Source organism: Heterocephalus glaber, unplaced genomic scaffold (assembly GCF_053883595.1).
Source record: "Heterocephalus glaber isolate CG9 unplaced genomic scaffold, H.glaber_assembly_v1.0 deba00001472, whole genome shotgun sequence".
Classification (NCBI taxonomy): domain Eukaryota; kingdom Metazoa; phylum Chordata; class Mammalia; order Rodentia; family Bathyergidae; genus Heterocephalus; species Heterocephalus glaber.
The window spans coordinates 25,900,811-25,919,940 of record NW_028258315.1 but is presented as its reverse complement, the minus strand read 5'-3'; positions in this window follow the sequence as shown (position 1 = coordinate 25,919,940).

Sequence of the window (19,130 nt, the reverse complement as noted above, 5' to 3'; positions counted from 1 at the left end):
AGACATTCACTCCTAGGCCATCATAGTTAAACAGCTGAAAGACAAAACAAAGAATTCTGAAAGCAGCAAGACAGAAGCAACTCATCACACACAAGGGACCCCAACAAGACGAACAGCTGACTTCTCATCAGAAAACATAGGCCAGGACCGGGATGTAACTCAGTGGTGCTGCTGTACCTGCCTGGCAAGCGCAAGGTCTGGAGTTCAATCCCTAGCACCAGAAAAAAAAAAAGAAAGAAAGAAAAGAAAAAAAACACACACACAGACCAGAAGGCAGGAGGATGACATATAAGTGTTGAAAGAAAAAGATCATCAACAAGAATTCTATATCCAGAAAAATCATTCTTCAAAAAACAAAGGAGAAATCAAGACTTCTCTGAACTGAAAAGAATTCCTCTCCTTCAGACCAGCCCTACAACAAACATCCAAGGAGTCCGTCAGAGAAATAGTGTCGGACTAACTTGAATCCACATGAAGAAATAAAAAGCACCATCTATGAAAAATCAACACCCAACATCATACTAAATGGCCAAAAACTGAAAACTTTCATGCTAAAATCAGGAACAAGACAAGGATGCCCACTATCACCACTCCTGTTCAATATAGTTCTGGAAACATTAGCCACAGTGATTAGAAAAGAGAAAGAAATAAAAGGAATAAAGATAGGAAAAGAAGAAGTTAAGCTGTCATTATTTGCTGACGATATGATACTTCACATAGAAGACCCAAAAAACTCCTCCAAAAGACTTCTAGATTTAATTGACAGATTCAGTAGAGTAGCTGGATACAAGGTCAACCCTCAAAAAACAATAGCCTTCTTGTACACAAATAACAGACTCACTGAGAGAGAAATTAGGGAAACAATTCCTTTCACAATAGCGTCCAAAAAAATGAAATACCTAGGAATCAATCTAACAAAGGAAGCAAAAGACCTCTACACTGAAAACTACAGCACTCTGAAAAAAGAGATCAAAGAGGATACAAGAAAATGGAAAGACATCCCTTGTTCCTGGGTAGGATGAACCAATATAGTGAAAATGGCCATACTTCCAAAACTACTATATAGATTCAATGCAATACCAATTGAAATTCCAACAATATACTTCACAGAACTAGAGAAAACAATCCAAAAATTCATTTGGAACCATAAGAGACTTAGAATAGCTAAAGCAATTCTGAGCAACAGAGACGTGGCTGGGAGTATCGCAATTCCCAACTTGAAACTATACTACAAAGTCACTGTGATAAAATCAGCATGGTACTGGCAAAGGAACAGACCTGAGGATCAGTGGAATAGATTAGAAGATGCAGAAACAACTCCAGACATGCTCAGCCACCTCATCTTTGACAAAGGAGCCAACCACCATCATTGGAGGAATGATAGCCTATTTAATAAATGGTGTTGGAAAAACTGGATTTCAACCTTCCAAAGATTAAAACTAGACCCATACCTATCACCATGCACTAAACTAAGATCGAAGTGGATTAAAGATATAAATATTAAGACAGAAACACTAAACTTGCTAGAGGAGAAGTTAGGTAGAACTCTTGAAGACATTGGCATAGGAAAAGACTTCATGAACAAAACCTCAGCAGCATGAGAACTAGCACAAAGAATCAACAACTGGGATCTCAGCTTATTAAAAAGCTTCTGCACTGCAAGAGAAACCACCAACAGAGCTAACAGACAACCTACAATATGGGAAAAAATTTTTAGCAGCTGTACCTCAGACAAATGACTATTATTTAGAATATATAAAGAATTGAAAAAAATCAGACCCCCCCCAAATTCAAAGACCCAATTCAAAAATGGGCATCTGAAATGAACAGACATTTCTCAGACAAAGAAGTAAAAGCAGCAAACAAATATATGAAAAAATATTCAATATCACTCGTCATTCGAGAGATGCAGATGAAAACAACATTGAGATTCCACCTCACCCCACAAAGAATGGCTGCTATCAAGAAATCAACCAATAACAAATGCTGGCGGGGTTGTGGGGAGAAAGGAACCCTTCTCCATTGTTGGTGGGAGTGCAGACTGGTGCAACCACTGTGGAAGTCAGTATGGAGATACCTCAAAGAACTAGGACTGGAAGTCCCATTTGACCCAGCTATTCCCCTGCTAGGTATCTTCCCAAAAGAATTAAAAGAATCATACCACAGTGATATATGTGCACCCATGTTCATAGCGGCACAGTTTGTAACAGCTAAAGCTTGGAAGCAGCCCAAGTGCCCATCAACTGGAAACTGGATAAAGAAAATGTGATTTTTTCCCTAAAATGAAGTACTACTCAGCCATAAAGAATGAAAAACCAGAGTCATTTATAGCTAATGGATGCATATTGAGGCCATACTCTTAAGTGAAATAAATAGGACACACATGTGTAAATACTGAATAGTTTCTCTAGTGTGAGAAACTGATAGTATAAACAAGGGTTAAAATGATTAAAATGAATAATTGATAACTTGAAATAGGAAAAAAGGTCCAAAGACAAAGGAGTGAAGGGAGGGGAAGGTGAAAGGAAAAGAGAGAAAGGAAAAACTATGAGAAAAGAAAAAAAATGGAAATGAAATCTATGTAAATAGGGAAGAGCGAAGGGGGTGAAGTGCGTACAGGTAACGGGGAAAAAAATAAGAACCAAGATACATCATGTACAGGTACAAGCACCCAGTGATAAATGTAAATGAATTGTATACCTAAAATGTACCAATAAAAGAACAAAACAAAAAATAAAAAGAAATAAAAAGCACCAATACTAGAAACTACATAGGTAAGTGTGATTTTTTTTTTTTTTAATACCAGAGATTGAACTCGGGTCCTTGTTCTTATGAGGCAGGGGGTGAAACCACTGAGCTAAATCCCCAGCCCTTGAATGCATTTTATTTGTAACTTCTATATGGTTTAAAAGAAATATGCCTAAAGCAATAATTATCAAACTGTATTAAAGGACGGATGATGTATAATGATATAATCTACATTACAATAATAGTACAAAGAAGAGGAAACAAAACTATCCTGGAGCAACATTTTTGTATATTATTAAAATTATTTTAATCTTAATTACATATTTTAATCTTAATTATATTGTTTTAAGTTGAAATATTAACTGTATTTTTCAGGAAAGCCACTAAGAAGTTAGTTTTAAAATATAGTAAATGGAACAAGAAGTAATTAGAATGCTATATTAGAAAATATCTCACTCAAAATAAAACACTAGTGGAAGAATAGAAGAAAACAATAAATAAGATGTATCAGCAAGAAATAGCAAAAATGCAGGTATAAATTCTACCCTATTGGTAATTACATTAAATGTAAATGGAATAAGCATGCCAATCAAAAGACAGCAGAGCTGGGGATTTAGCTCAGTGGTTCCGGCACCTGCCTCGCAAGCTCAAGGACCTGAGTTCGATCCCCAGTACCAAAAACAAAAAAAAGACAGCAGTATGGCTTTGTTTTGTTTTAGTACATGTTTGAGTATATAATGATTATATTCATTGTAGAGAATTGGTACATGTACATAATACATCTTAATTGTTTTTAATCCCCTTCCCTTCTCCTCCTCCCTCCCTGAATCTCCTAGTCCCCTTACCATTTGCAAGTTCTATTACTCTGTTTCATATTTTGTTTTGTGGTTGACTTTCTTTTTTTTAAGACAGGGTCTTGCTCTGTCACTGTGTATCCTAGGCTGGCTTTGAGCAATGATCCTCTTGCCTCAGAATCTGGAATTCTGGGATTACAGGTGTGCACCACCACACCGAGCTGTTTTTGTTTTTCATTTGTTTTGTTTTTGAATCATCCAACTATCAGCTGTCTACAAGAGCACATTTCAAAGACACAAATAGGCTGAAAGTAAATGGATAAAAACAAACACAGCAATACCCAAAAGAGAGGTGGAGTGGTCGTACTAACTTTAGACAAAATGGACAGAACAAACATTGTTACCAGAGGACAACATTTGTAGTCATAAGAGGACCAGGCCATCAGGAAGAGGCAGAAGAGCCATGAACTACAGGAGGAAGAACTGACCAAGCCTCAAGAAGAGCAGTTGGCTTGACAATGGTGTTTGGAGACCTCAACACTCTGCTTTTGATAATGGATAGAACAATGAGGCAGATCAACAAAGAAATACAGGGAAGTGAGAGATCCTTCTTCCTGCAGGAGGACATTCTGGGCCTGCTTATCACCCACACCCCACAGCAGGGAAGAGAAAGAAGCGGTCCAGAGCAGAAAGGGGACCCCGGATCACCAACACAGGGTAGTTTCTCCTGGAGATGTCTGTCTAGCCTCAGCACTTTAGCCCTTTGTTGGCCGTTGGTCCACATGAGCTCTTCCACAAGGAGTAGTGAGGTTAGGTCAGGCTTCCCTAGATACTGGAGTGTGCCCTGTCCTGACTGAGAGACGAGGCTCAGCGCCTGACAATGTAATGACAGGGCCACTCAAGGTCAGGCATTTATTGGAGGCAGAGGGTACCAGGATGTGGTCTCTGGGCCACCTGCAGTTCACAGCTCTTGGTAGAATTGGGGAGAAAAAAAATACAAGGCACAATCAAGCATGCAGTGAATGTTTAAATTTTTTAAAATATATTACAGTAAAAGACACATTGCTATTAATTTCCCTCAAAATGTTCCCTCTCTCTTCAAACACACTTATCCCATCATCCTTGCCTCTTTTTTTCTTTCTTTTCTTTCTTTCTTTCTTTCTTTCTTTCTTTCTTTCCCTTGCCACTTTCCGAAGCAGTTCTGAAAGTCCTCTTTCATGAGTGTCGTTAGCTGCACTGTCACAGCTGCTCCAATGTCCTGAATCAATTCAAAATTTTCACATTTCATAGTCGTTTTTACTCTGGGAAAGAGCTAGGGGTCACACAGTGCCAGATCCAGTGAATAAGATGGTGTTCACTATGATGTTTTTATAAGCCTGCCTTTCTATTGGATGGCGATCAGCAGCAGTATTCACTGTAATCTTTATCATATTTCATAAAGACACTCAGAAAGTAGCAAGACTGATTAGATAAATGTGTTTAAAGATACGAGGATCATTTTGAGGGAGACTAATGACAACACGTCTTTTATTGTAATACATGTTTTAAATTAAACACATACTATATTTTATTTTTTGTTCAGCCCTTGTAGCCCTTTTTAACTATAATCAGATTCCAATAGAAAAAAAAGACATTAAAGAATTTTTGTTTCACTGATGAGGTGTTTTCTTCATACACAGTTACTTGAGAAATGTGTGGCGCATTTTCTCCTCTCAAAGACAACGGGCATTTATCATGCCACTAAGGGAGAACTATGGTTCTCCCTTTGCTCAGCTCTCCCTGGTATGGTCAAGCTGAATTTCTGCTCTCTTAGAACTTATTGACTAATTTCCTCAATAATTTCACTTAAGAGTTTTAATAGGTCTCTAGTGTGTTTTATTAACCTTTTTCTGGTGCCCTTAGAACCATATTTGCAGCACTCTTTAAGCAACTTTATCATCATTAGTTAATTTCACAATGCAGCAAGACGTTCGAAGAGAATCATTCTATTTTTACAGAAAACTTAGTAGGGTAATTTTGATACATGAGTGCATATCAAAATCATCACAGTTCCTTGTTAAAGATTTTTGCTGAGTGCATGTCTAGCATCCCAAGAGGCTGAGGCCAGGGGTACGGGACCAGCCAGGGCAACATAGTAGGACCCTGTGTTTTGAAAAAGATTAGGTCCTCAGTTAATAGTGCACAAATCCCAAACCCTTCCTGGAGAAAACCACCATTAATGGATGCATAAAGACTAAAATCAATGATCTTAAATTATTTAATATCAAGAAAACAAGTCTCTCTGAGACAGGTTCAGGAAAATAACAAACATTAGAATCAAATCCACATATGCTTCTGAAATTTGAATCAAATGCAGCATATAATATATACATATATTTAAAGAATAAAAACTATATATGACAAAGATTAGGAAACATGAAAATATAATAACTGGAATTTGGAGCTCCATGTTGGGTTAAGTAGCAGACAAGACACAGATTGTAGGGAGAACAAATGGGATGGATGATGAATCTGAAGAAATCATGGGGAAGGAGAAGGTGGCATAAAGCAAAAGATAGTAATTTGGGAAGTTCAGATGCATGGGGGGCGCGGTACACCCTGGGCCAGGCCCCAGGAGGCGGGGCCGTCACAGGCCACCAAGGAAGTCACATGGGGGTGAATACCAGGAGGCACGGTCACTGTGGACCACTGAGGAAGCCATTTCCTGCATTTATGCTGTGCACGATCCCTGCTCTCTTACTGATTCTCTTTGTTCTGTCAATTACTAAAAGGAAATGTTGACATTTCCAGCTCTAACTGTGGATGCATCTATTTCTCCCCTCAGTCCTATCATTTTGGTGAGGTTTTTTTTTTCTTTTTTTTCTTTTTTTTTTTTTTTTTTTTTGAGACAGGGTCTCACTGTGTAGTTCAGGCTGTCCTTGGACTCACTATGTAGCCCAGGCTGGCCTTGAACTCACAGCAATCCTCCTGCCTCAGCCTCCCAAATGTTAGGAAAACAGGTGTGTGCCACCATGCCCTGCTTGGAGCTGTGTCTTTAGAGACATACACCTTAGGGAATGTTGGATCTTCTTAAGGAACAGACCCCTCTATCATTATAGGAAGTCTCTCCTTACCTTTAGTCTAGACATTTTCTTTGCTACTAATATAATAACTCCTGCTCTCTTTATCTCCTATTCTTAGCCATGTACTCATCCTAATGTGTCTTTAAAATGAGGTTGCCCACATTCTGCAGCTTATGACCCCTTCCTCCATTTCCAAACCTCACAGCAGTAAGCTGAGTCTTTCTCAAACTTCTCCTTGCTGTTCTCCATTCTAAGGACTCACATGAGTCTACCTCGTCTACATGGATACCCAGGATATGTCCCATCTCAAGACCCATAACCTTGAAGCCACAGTCTCTCTAAAGCTTTACATGTGACTCTTACATGTTACTCTTTACATGTGACTCTTACATGTGTCTCTCTAAAGCTTTACATGTGACTGAATACTCTGACTTTTTGCTTTTTTTGAAGTGTTAGCAAAGCTTGTACACATCTGGAATTCAGTTACCTGGTTGCTTGCTGTATAACCTTAGTGCTATGAAGGTCTCAAAAAAAGTTATAATTTTGTAAATTATCTGGATCTTTCTTGTTGTCAGGATTGGAGTGAGTGGCATATTCTTGCAGGTCTCTGCACCCAATGCAGCAGTGGAAATTCTACCTAATTTTAATAAAAGCACTTTTTAAAAAGAAGAAGGAGAAAGCAAGACAGACACAAAGTGCCTGTCATTTCCACCATGCTGGCTGGAGGGGAGACTAGGCTTAGCTGGTGGCCAGCATGCCCCACCCCCTCACTTCCTCTTGGTCCCTTTAACCCCCCCAATGGACTGGGACAACTTGCTTCAGTGTCCTCCTTGGCTATCAAACCACTGTTCTCCACTCCAACATGAGTGCAGCCAGACAAGCAGGGAAGTATCCTTCCCCAGCTCCAGGCATTTCTGATGATACTGCTGCCTTTTTTAAGAAGCTATGGGGGCAGAGGAGGGGGGGTATCCTGCAGTGGCTAAGACCAGGAAGGGAGGGATCTGGGCCCCTTATCTGTATACCTAACATTCACAGGCTTTTTCAGCCCTGCCCCTCACTGAAACAAGCATGCAGCTGCTATATAAGCAGCATTCCCCAGCCAATTCTCAGATTTTAGTCTAGAAGGGCTTCCTCCTATATATAGACCTCCACTGTTCTGCAGCATAACCCCTGTTAAAGTAGACTTGCTTTGGCCTGGGGAAGTAGCTCAGCAGCACTGTGCCTGCCAGGCAAGCACAAGGCCCTGAGTTCAATTCTCTGAACCAAAAAAAAAAGATTAAAAAATAAAGCAAAATAAAATAGACTTGCTTTGGTGTTCCTGTAAACCTGCTCATAATTTATTTCTTGGGTAGTGTGGGCTCCAAAAAGTCCTATAAACCTACTTTGGATTTTTTTCCTGAGTAGTGTGGACAGAGTGGTCCAAACAAAGAAATAAGCATTCAGCTATTAGCACCAAAGAGCTCCAGAGACCCGTAGCCAATGAAGATCGTTGGCAGAGACTGGAGGCTGGTAGTCAGCCTACAGTGCCCCGCACAAGCTGACACCAAAAGACAGTGACTGGTAGAGGCAGAGACCAGCAGCAAATAGTCTATTATGTCTGGCACATGCCTGCATTGGATGGTGACAGCTGGCAGAAGCAGTGACCAGAAGCCACCTGTGTCATCTGTTAGCATCCAACATTACCTGGTCATCTGGTGACATTAGGACTGCTAGCAGAGGTGCACTGTTGAGTCATGATTTCCATCTAAATCCAGCAAAAGAAGCCTTGGCTGATTGACAACAAAACAAAAGAATGAGCCAGGATAATTGCAGGTCACCTAACCTTAGAAGTTGGCTACAAAACATCCAAATACATAGCAATAAGGTCTGTGGTGGTTACTGTGTTTTAATTTTTGAACAGAAACAAAAATCTAATATTCCAAGATCTGATTCCTGGGTAAAGCCTCCCCATCCCCTCATAGAGTGGCTTATTAGGTACATCTTGTGAGCAAGATGCATGATCTCTGGAGCACACTTAGCTCAGCCAGCCCTCATTTCCAATAATCAGCACTATAGGACCAAAGGATGATGTGTACTCAGTCCTTCTCCCTCCCACTCCCAGGGGGCAAGGCAACTACAGCATTAAAAATAAAGGGCAGGGGCCAGGGATTTAGCTCAGTGGTTTCGCGGCTTGCTGCGCAAGCGCAGGGACCTGAGTTCGATCCCCATACCAAAAACTAAATAAATAAATAAAGGGCAGAATCTAGCAAAATCTATCCTAAAGTCTAAAACAGAAGGTATCTCCTTTGGATTCTGATTCTTGTCCCTAAAGGAAATAAAATGTTAAGTTTCTAGTCCAGTGCTTCAAAGGGCAAGGATTTGTCTCTGTCACAAAACTGGAACTTGGAAGGAGCCCAAATGGGGCACGTCACCCTGGCAAAGCCAGCAGAGGGTGGATTGTGCAGTATCTATCAAGATGAGAAACGGTGCCATACACACAGGAAATCTGTTCCTTTTATATAAAGATACATAAATCAAATTTGTTCCTCCTTTGAGGCTCGCTGAACTTATGTGTGAGAAGAACTATTTATTCATTTCTATAGCATCTTTTTTTAATTTTTCCACATAGTTAGTGGAAATAACTGAAGCCTTTGTAAAGAATTTTAGTTATTTCATGGTCTCAAGTCATTTCTACATGATGAGGCCTTTTCTCCTGAGAATATCTGAGATTGTGTAGAGTCGATCCAAGGAACAAAGAAATGGCATCAAGAATCAGAGAGGAAGTTCCATCTTCTCTGCTAAGCACACTCCTCACCCACAACTCACACTCGGGGGCAACCGGCCAGAAACCAGTGTACGCTTCTTTCTCACTGTTGTGGAAAATTTTGTTTCTACAGCATGTATGCATCTGGAGAAAATATGTAGCACATTCTCACAGAAGTCCTTAGAGATAAGTGGTCTGTGCTGTGAGCTAGCGGAGGAGAGTGTCTGAGATCACTTGGTTCTGTGCATGCAGGAATTTGGAGGATAGAGCTGGGGCTTCGTGGGACAGGAGAAACACTTAGAGGAGAAAGAAGATGATGGGAAACAAACACATACTGTGGCACACATAGTGCTTCTTGCTGTGCCAGTATGGTGCTGGCACTATTCAGCTAGTTGGAAGGACACTGTCCAAGTGCTGGGGCTCCTTTCTCTCTGTTAAGCTCTAGCTGGATGTGATTAACCCTAACAAGCCCACCAGGAGTCTCACTGGCAAACCAGCTCATGGCCATATGACTTGTTCACAGGCATACACCTGGCCAGTGGAAAAGTGATGAGTTGACTCTCTATTCTGGGAACAACTCTGTCTGCCTCCAGAATGGGGACATTTCCCTCCTCCCCTGGGAGGCCACTGTACTGAAGGGAAAAGAGTCAAGTGCATCTGCTGCCAGCCTTGCTAGACAGGTCAGATTTTTGCCTTGGTTGCCTCAATGCTTGTGACCAGATAACTGTACCTAAACTAACTTAACTAGAAAAAGACAAGCAGAACAAATGACAGCTAACTGAAGAGAGGAGATAGTAAAGTTGAGAGAGATTAAATACAGAATTGAAAAACAATAGAATCAACAAAACCACAAGTTGATTATTTAAAAATCAACAAACCATTACCTAGACTGACAAGGAAGAAAGGAGAGAAGACAAAATTTACTAAAATAAAAAAATGAAAGTGGGGAAACTGCCATTGATTTTCCAGAAATAAAAAGTATTATAATCATGAACAATTGTACACCAACCAATTCGATAATGTAGATGGAATGGACAAACTCCTAGAAATGTGCAAATAACCTCAATCTCAAGTAGAAACTCTGAATAAATCTGTAAAAAGAATAGAGATTGAGTTAGCAGCCAAAAATTTCCCAAAAAAGAGAAATCCAAATCAAATGGCTTAGCTGGTGAATTCTACCAAACACTTAAAGGAGAATTAACACCCAGCCATTGCAAATATTTTCAGGAAATAGAGAGAGGAGTAACAGTCTAACTAATTCTGGGCCACCCATTACCCTGAAATAAAAAACAGATAAAGATTTCACCAACAAAAAAGAAAATTACAGGCTAATCATTTTTTTAGTATGATGCAGAACCCTCAGTAAAATACTAGCAAATCAGATTCAGTAGCATATTAAAAGTTGGTCCTGTACAACAGGACCAACTGGGATTTATTCCTGGGAGGCAAGGATGGTTCAACATATGAAAATCAATCAATATAACATACCACATTACAAGAGTAAGGGGAGAAACAACTCATGATTATCTCAACTGATGCAGGAATAAATTTAACCAAGGAGTTGAAGACTTGTACACTGAAAATTGCTGAAGGAAATTAAAGAAAATATAAATAGGGAGTCATTTTATGTTCATGGATTAGAAAACATAATATTATTTAGATTACAATACTCAAAGCAATCTACAGATTCAATGCAATCTCTAAAAAATACTCACAGTTTTTTTGGGTTGTTGTGGGTTTTTTTTTTTTTTTTTGGCAGAAGTAGAAAATCATATGGAATCTCAAGGGATTATGAACAACTAAAACAATCCTGAGAAGGAAAAAGCTGGGGGCCTCAACTTCCTGATTTCAATATATATTACAAAATTACTGTAATCAAAACAGTAAGGATCCAACATAAAGACATGTGCTCCAATCTTGCAGAATAGGAAACCCAGGAATAAACCTTCCAAATATGATCAAATATTTGACAAGAGTGTCAAGGGTATGCAACAGAGGAAGATTGGTCCCTTCAACACACAGTGTTGGGAACACTGGACATCCACATGCAAAAGAAACAGTTGAATCTCTATCTCACATCATATAAAAATTAATTCAAAATGAATCAAAGAGGACCGGGGATTTAGCTCAGTGGTTCAGGTGCCTGCCTCCCAAGCGCAAGGTCCTAAGTTCGATCCCCAGTACCAAAAAAAAAAAAAAAAGAATCAAAGAGCTAAAATCAGTAAAAATTTAAAACTCTTAAGAGAGTGATACAGCTAGTATGTATTGCTGATAAGAAAAAAAAAACCCACAGAGGGACGGAGGTTAAAATTAAGAAACTGAAAAAGATTTACTTAAATGGAGGAGTCACCTTACCTAAATGGAATAATTTGGTTTTTATCAATATGAACAAATACTTTATAAATATTATTTTTAAATATCAATAAGCAAAATTCTAACCTATTTGTCTTATTCTGTTTTCTATTGCTATAATAAAATACCTGAAGCCAGATATTTTATACAGAAAAGAGGTTTATTGAACTTATAGTTCTGGAAGTCCCAGGACTGGGCACAGGCACCTGCTTGTCTCTGGTGAGGACTTTCTGGCAGTGTCACATCATAGGTGAGCATAAGCAAGAGAAAGACAAGCAGCAGATGCAGAAGGGGATTCAGAGAGGGGCTAAGCTCATTTACACCCACTCACATGAGACTTCCCATGAGACCAGCATTAACCCTTCAAAGACAGTACCCCCAGGAGCTAATCCCCTCCCCCCAATTCCCACTTCCTAAGGGCTCCTCCAACCCCACTCCGCCATGCTAAGGACCACACCTCCAGCTCTTAAAACTTTGGGGAACACCACCCAAACCATATCCAAAATACTGCATTATTATAACTTACTTTAAGAACAACATGTAAAGTACGAGTTTATATGCCAGTGCTATTTTGCATTTCTTACATTGTTTTTAAAGTGAAAACAGTGATTCTTATTGCCTAATTGTAAATGGAAACAAGTTTAACCTAATAAATAATGACCAGGACTTGCAAGTAGATTACAGAAGCAAAGAAGGAGGGTCTCTTTTTTTCTTTCTTTTTTTTTTTTCTTTTTTTTTTGGTACCAGGGATTAAACTCAGGACCTTGCACTCGCCAGGCAGGCACTTGTGCCACTGAGCTACATTCCTGGCCCTCAAGGAGGGTCTCTTTAGGGCACAGCTTTGGCCATGCAATACAGCATTGTGATTTGTAAGACCTTCTTTTCTTCTTTATAATGGAAATAAAATGCCTTATAAATGAAGATTTTTATTAGGTATTGCAGGAAAGCAATGAGAATAAAAAGAATTTGGAATGAGGTGAGATTTGTGAGGGAGAATTATTAGTAGAACATACATCAAAGTATGTGAAGACGTCAAATAAAATATTACTTGGAATGTTAGCCAGGTGACATTCATAACATAGCTTGTAATACAGAACAAAATAGGCAGATACTTTCATTTAAGTCAGAAATAAAATGAAAAGACATATTTTTACTGCCAAAAGTGAAAAATTCACAAATTGGCTTATCAAAAAGTATTCGAGGCTTTCAACATAAAAGCAAAACTATTAAATGCATTTGAGAATCATCTGTGATAGTTTTTGCTCATGAAATGGTTTTCATAATACAGATGGGGGTTCATGGTGGCTAAGCTCCAAAGGCACGGCCTCAGTAGAATGTGCTAAGTGCAAATCTTAATGAGAAAGAAAGAGGGATTATGTTTAGTGAGAATGGGACAATATCTGCATAAGACTAATTACAGCTATCAGAAAATGTATTTCACTAAATAAAAATATGAATCTGTACCATCTTCTTAAGCAACATTTTTACTGTTATGATAATGATAAACAAATTATGCACTGATGTTTAAATTATGATGCTAGTTTTAGCCAAATTTCTAAACTTCAATTTTACCTAGAAATGAAATAATTTAGTCAAAATACTGTTTCCTTTTCTTACAGCCTCATTCACATAAAGCCTTTGTAATTGCAGCTGAATGGCGCATCAAGCCCCGTCACCTCACCCAATGCCAAACTCTCTCTGTCTACTTTACCTCTGCCCCCTAGATCAGTGTGACATGTGATTGCTTCTCAAAAGGTATTTGTTAAAAGAATGAGCGAGTTTTCTAAGGAAGATGTCATTTAGAAGCAGAATAAAATGTAAGGTTATCTGTCTCTGTGAGGACAAGATTTGGAACTCCAACTAATAATTATGACAAGGGGCAGTGTTCCCTGTACCTGTGTCGCTCCCATGCCAGGGAGAACAGAGGCCAGAAGACCATGCATGCTCCCATCCAGTGGACTCATACGTCACAAGCAGTGACTCTGCCTGATGCCAGAGGAGGGTGGGAGTTCCAGGACATTTGAGGAAGTGTGCTTCCGGGACCAGTGGGTACACACCTTCCCCAGTCAGTGACCATCCTGAGACGTTTGTCCCAGGAGGCTGGTTCTCACACCTTCCCTTCCTTTGCAGGGAATGACCCTGAAGATGTGTGCATCACCCTGGCTCTTGCCCCACTGGCCAGAGGGCCACTCACTACAAGATGGCTTAAGAAACGTGTCTTCTTAGGCTACACAAGTTGATGCTTCTGTCTCTGCAGAAGAAGGCAAGGGCAGATACTGAGACAGCATGCAGGATTGGTGACAGGTGTGATGGGATCGTCTATAAGGTATTTTCCAGGGACACTGGTACCGACAAAAGTTAAAACATTGAGGTATGTGAATAGTTTTCACAATTCATATGCTGATTGTTGTGTTTCATTTTGAATTCACATTGGAGGAGGAGCAGGGCTACAATTAGCATAACTAGGAACACAAAGGTGGACGGCCCTGTGTGGAGTCCCTGCACGGCTACCCAGCTCCCTTCACACTGTGCCACCAAGCAAACCCCTGGTGACAATGGCGAGTGGAGCACCGGTGCCTTCATGAACTACTAAAGCACACGGTCTGTCAGCAAAACTTGTCCCTGGTAAACCTTTTCTTTTGGTGATTGCAATACCCTGACTTAGAGCTAAGAACCAGGGGCTGAGGATTTAGCTCAGTGGTTCTGCCACCTGCCTAGCAAATGCAAGGTCCTGAGTTCGATCCCCGGTACCAAAAAAAAAAAAAAAAAAAAGAACCAGTTGGTGCTGGGTTTATGGAAACCGTCATGTTTCTGGAGCTTCTGAGCCAAATCAAGTCCCCAGCACCCAGGGACTGAGGCTCTCTGGGTACCTGCAACTCCTGCTGAGCATTTTCTCTCATGACTGACTCATGGTGGCGGCAGGTGGCTCTGTGATAATGCAGCCTCCTTGCTTGGAAACACATTTGCACCAGCACAGTTTCCAACCAGACATGTGTGTGATCCTGCAGCGCATTCACACAGCTCTTCCACTAGGATAGGAACTTTCACTGAAGTCACCAAGAGGCATAGAAACTTTTAGAGCAAATAAGCATAGAAATCCCCAAATGCCCTTCCCCTGGTCACTAAAAAGAAGTAGGACTACATTTCACTATGTCTGACTTAACATCTATGATTTGAGATTTATTTACCAGGGGAGATAAAAAGGGGAGAACTCTCTTGCCAACCTAGTACAATAGAAATAAAATAATGAAACTTCACAAAACACCCAAATCGAAAATACTCTGCAAATATAATAAAAGGTGCAGAGCACCCTGCCTATCAATTTTATTAAATGATCTTTGCTTGTTCTGTCGAAGTTACAGACATAGCTATTCTCAATGACTATGTAATTTGGATGGAGAGAAGCCCAGAGCTGGCATAAAATTCATCTCTACCAGTTGATTTTCAGATGTTTCTAAAATGAAAGAGACCAGAAGCTATTTGAAAGCTCTGGGAAGCTAGGTGTTTTGAAACACCTGTGATCCTGTGGAAGAGAGACACATGCAACACCAGCCAGCCCTGAGGTATGGTGGGTGCTGTGATTCCACGTTGGGAACCCCAAAAACCATTCTTTTTTGTGCCAAAACATCCCTCATTGTCCAGAGCTAGGGATAGCAACTCAAGCATGATAACCAGGGGCAGAGACTACAGAGAGTAATGGCTAAGACAGCCCCAAGGTCTCTCTGAAACTTCAGTATGTATTTTATTATCACTGGTTCTGTTACAAACCCAACCTTTGACTTTCAAGAGTGACTTCGGTGTCCACAGAGACAACCCACCAAATTCACTTTCTGGCTCTGTGTTGCTCCACATAGACATCCTTGTCCTGGGCCTCTGCCCAAGATCATGTCTGGCCACCTGCTGTCACTGTTACCCCAACTCTGAGAATATCAGCATTCTGCCTCCACAAGAATACATCCAGGGACAAACACCTTAAGCCACCTGTACTGTCCCCCTGGGCCACATGGCATCCCCATGGCCATCTTGTCCTTACCTGCCCTTGGCAGGAACAGCTAAGGATGTTGTTGTGGCTTTTGATTCAATGGTGGTGGAGAGGGGGGAGGCTGGTTGCTTTTGTTTTGGGATACAGTCGAGATGCAAAAATAACCCTGATTATATCCATCTCTTCACTTTTTTCTCTCTTTCATGACATTGACTTTTTGAAGTTTCATAGAATGCCACAAATTCTGGTTTGAAGCCAGGCTCAGTGGTCCATGTCTATAATCCCAGCACTCAGGAGGCTGAGGCAGAAGGATTGCCTCGAGTTTGAGGCCAGCCTGAGCTACATAGTTCAAGGTCACCCCTAACTACATAGTGAGACCCTGTCTCAAAAACAAACAAACAAAAAACAAATTCTGGTTTGATACTGTTTCCTTGTGATGTCTCTGTCTTTCTCCTCACATCAGGTTAGAGAGGCATCCAATAGAAAGTTAATGTGAGTCACGTATGTTATGTTATCTTACATTTTCTAGTAGCTACGCCTTAAGAAAAGGTAGCTAAAAACAGGTGAAGCTAATTTTAATAGCTATAATATTCCATTTAACACATCAAACACTAAGATACCGTGATTTCAACATTTAATCAATATTCTGCATTATCATGATGTTTTACATTATTCCTTCATACTGAGCCTTTAAGATTTGATACATGTTTTGTACTTACACCATCTTGGTTCAGATTGGCCACATTTCACACTCAGTAGCCACGTGTGCAGGTGGCAGTCATGGGAAATGGTGTGGGTCTGCGAGCTACGAAAGCTCAGGTAAGATTTCTAGCCACTGCTATGGCTCTTGACTGACCATACCCCAGTGTCTGTCTACATAACCTTTCCCTCCAAAGTTCTTCCCACCTCAGCAAGAAGCATGGAATGGAGCCCACAGATAGGAACAGATGTCCACACAGGCACCCATGGGTGTCTATCCAACTGTGGCCATTCACATCGCTCTACCTGCTCCCATCACACTGGACAGGAGAAAGATCAGGTCTCCAGCCAAGTCCCGTAAGGCACTCAGGTCTGAGTATCCCAAAGGAAGAAATGTTTGCTCCTTGGAGACATCAAAAGAGGACTCTGGTCCTCCACCATTTTCAGAGGAGAGAGGAGGGAGGATCCCCTAGGCTGAAAAGCTGGGGGAGTCAGTAGCAGCAGCTGAGGACACAGCTATGCACCAGACATCCATACTGTCATTTTGACACCTACAACTGAGACATCCAGATGCCACCCAGAGGCCACAGAAGCACACAGGCATTCAGGTCTTCCCAGTCCGTACCCTTCCTCCTCCAGGGCCCCCTCTCCTCAGGGCTCCCACTACAAAGGGAGCCGTGGTCCTTGTCATGGGAGCCACATCCACATGTCAAACCTGGTGGAGCTGTCTCCTCCACCAAAGACCAGAGTGAGGTAAAGTCAGCCCTCTGATCTCTGCTGGATTTGGGATTTGGGACAACCAATCTGGATGTGTGGAGGTCAGGAAGCTGGAAACCTGCACTGCTAGAGTCATGTGTCCAGACCATATGGTAAGGTGGGTGTTCAAATGCCAGGCATCAGCTCTCCTTGCTGGGGTAAATGGAGGCCTTTGCAGATTCAGGTCACAGCTGCACAGAGGATGAAGACCTCCCACAGACACTCACTTGCCCTACAGATATTTTTCCTACAAAGACTGCATTTGTTGACATTTACAGAGCAAGAGAGTGGAAGATAGCTCTGAAACTGCTCTGCAGGAGGCCCAGAACTCCTGAGGTCTTTTTATCCAATAGATGTTAATTAAGCACCTACTGAGTGCCAGGCAGTATTATAGGTCCTGAGATACAGCCACAAAAAAACGAAAACACTCCCTGCATGTGTGGGTTTCACTCAGTCAAAAGACAAAATGCATCAGTAGTCCACATTTTGGTCTGAATGTGTCCCCAAAGTCCTCTGCTGAAAGGTAACCCCAGTCAGCATTGAGAGCAGGAAACGGGTTGGCAGCTGATCTTGGGGGCCTGCACAAAAGTGACCTGAGGCTGGTGTCACAGGAGTAGGTAATTATCTCAGGAGTGGGCTCCTGATAACAGCATGAGTTTGGCCCCCCTACCTCTGTCCTCCGCCTCCACCATGGGAAATCACAGTGGAAGGACTCATGTGGCACCATGATCTTGCATTGCCAGGATCCAGAACTATGAGAAATGAATTTTTGTTCTTTATAAATTACCCAGTTCATGATATTCTATTAAAAGAACACAAAACGGACTAAGATGGATACATAGTAAATTGGACACCTAAATACTAAGGAAAATGCAAACAGGGTATTGGGGGGTGATGGCAGCGAGGGTGGGACTTTTCATAGATTTCCAGTCCAGCCCTGAGAAAAAGGGAGGCCAGGGAGGGTCCCACAGAGCCGAGGGCAGGGGGACACACAGGGTGGGTTCTGGGCTCCCACCTGCTTCAGCATGATCACTTTATGTCTACTCCAAACCCTAGTGCTCTAGGTCAGAATCTATAAAGGTGGCTCACTGTTTAAAAGGAAAAGAGAAGTCTGTGGCTGAGGAACAGAACTTGGAGTGAGATGGTGCTGTGCTCCCTCCTGGTGAGACAGTGTTTCAGTCCCAGGGTTCCTGCAGGCTAAGGTCCTGCCGCCTTCACATGCTGGGCTGCACCACCTGGTGCCCTGTACAAGGCCCCAAGAATGAGCTTATAGTGTTTGATCCAATGGGGCCGGACAGACAGGTTCCCTATGGGCAGACAGATTGGTCCTGTCCAGTCCCTGTGTCAGACTGTATTGGAGGAAACACCAACTTGGGCCCTGTACCAAAGAACTCATGGTCAATTCTCAAGGGCAGAGCACGCATCACTGTGAAGGTGGCAGGCAGGCCTGGAGGAGCAGTGTGGCCAGCTGGTCAGCACCTTCCTTGAGCAACAGTGGGCAGAACAAGGGGGAGGCATGAGTGGCTGTAGTCAGCCAATGATTTCCCAGAGCCAATCTGTCTTTAGGAAGGAATCTTTGCAGGTACTGTGGGCCAGCATATTGGGACAGAGGACTAGAAGCAACAGGAGAAGGGGGAAGGGCTATAACAGGAATTGGACACCAGACAGAAGGAAAATGACCTGCACTCAGAGAACCCGGGAGAGGCCACGCCCTCCAGGCTAACTCACCCACAGCAAGGCAACTCAACAGGCAGAAAGTGGAGGTCTGGAACTTGCCTAGAGGTAACCAGTGACCTCAGGGAGTGAAAGGGTTGGAGGGAGATGTCTCATGAGAACTCAAGAGCACCCGCATTTTAGGGGCAGGGAAAGGAAAAGGAGCCAGGGCAGGTAAGAAAAAACATGGGGACCCTAGAGAGGATAGCAGAAGTCCAGGGAGGCCCAGCATGCCAGGGGCACTAGAGGGGTTGCCCTGGGACCTGCCACATAGCCAGACA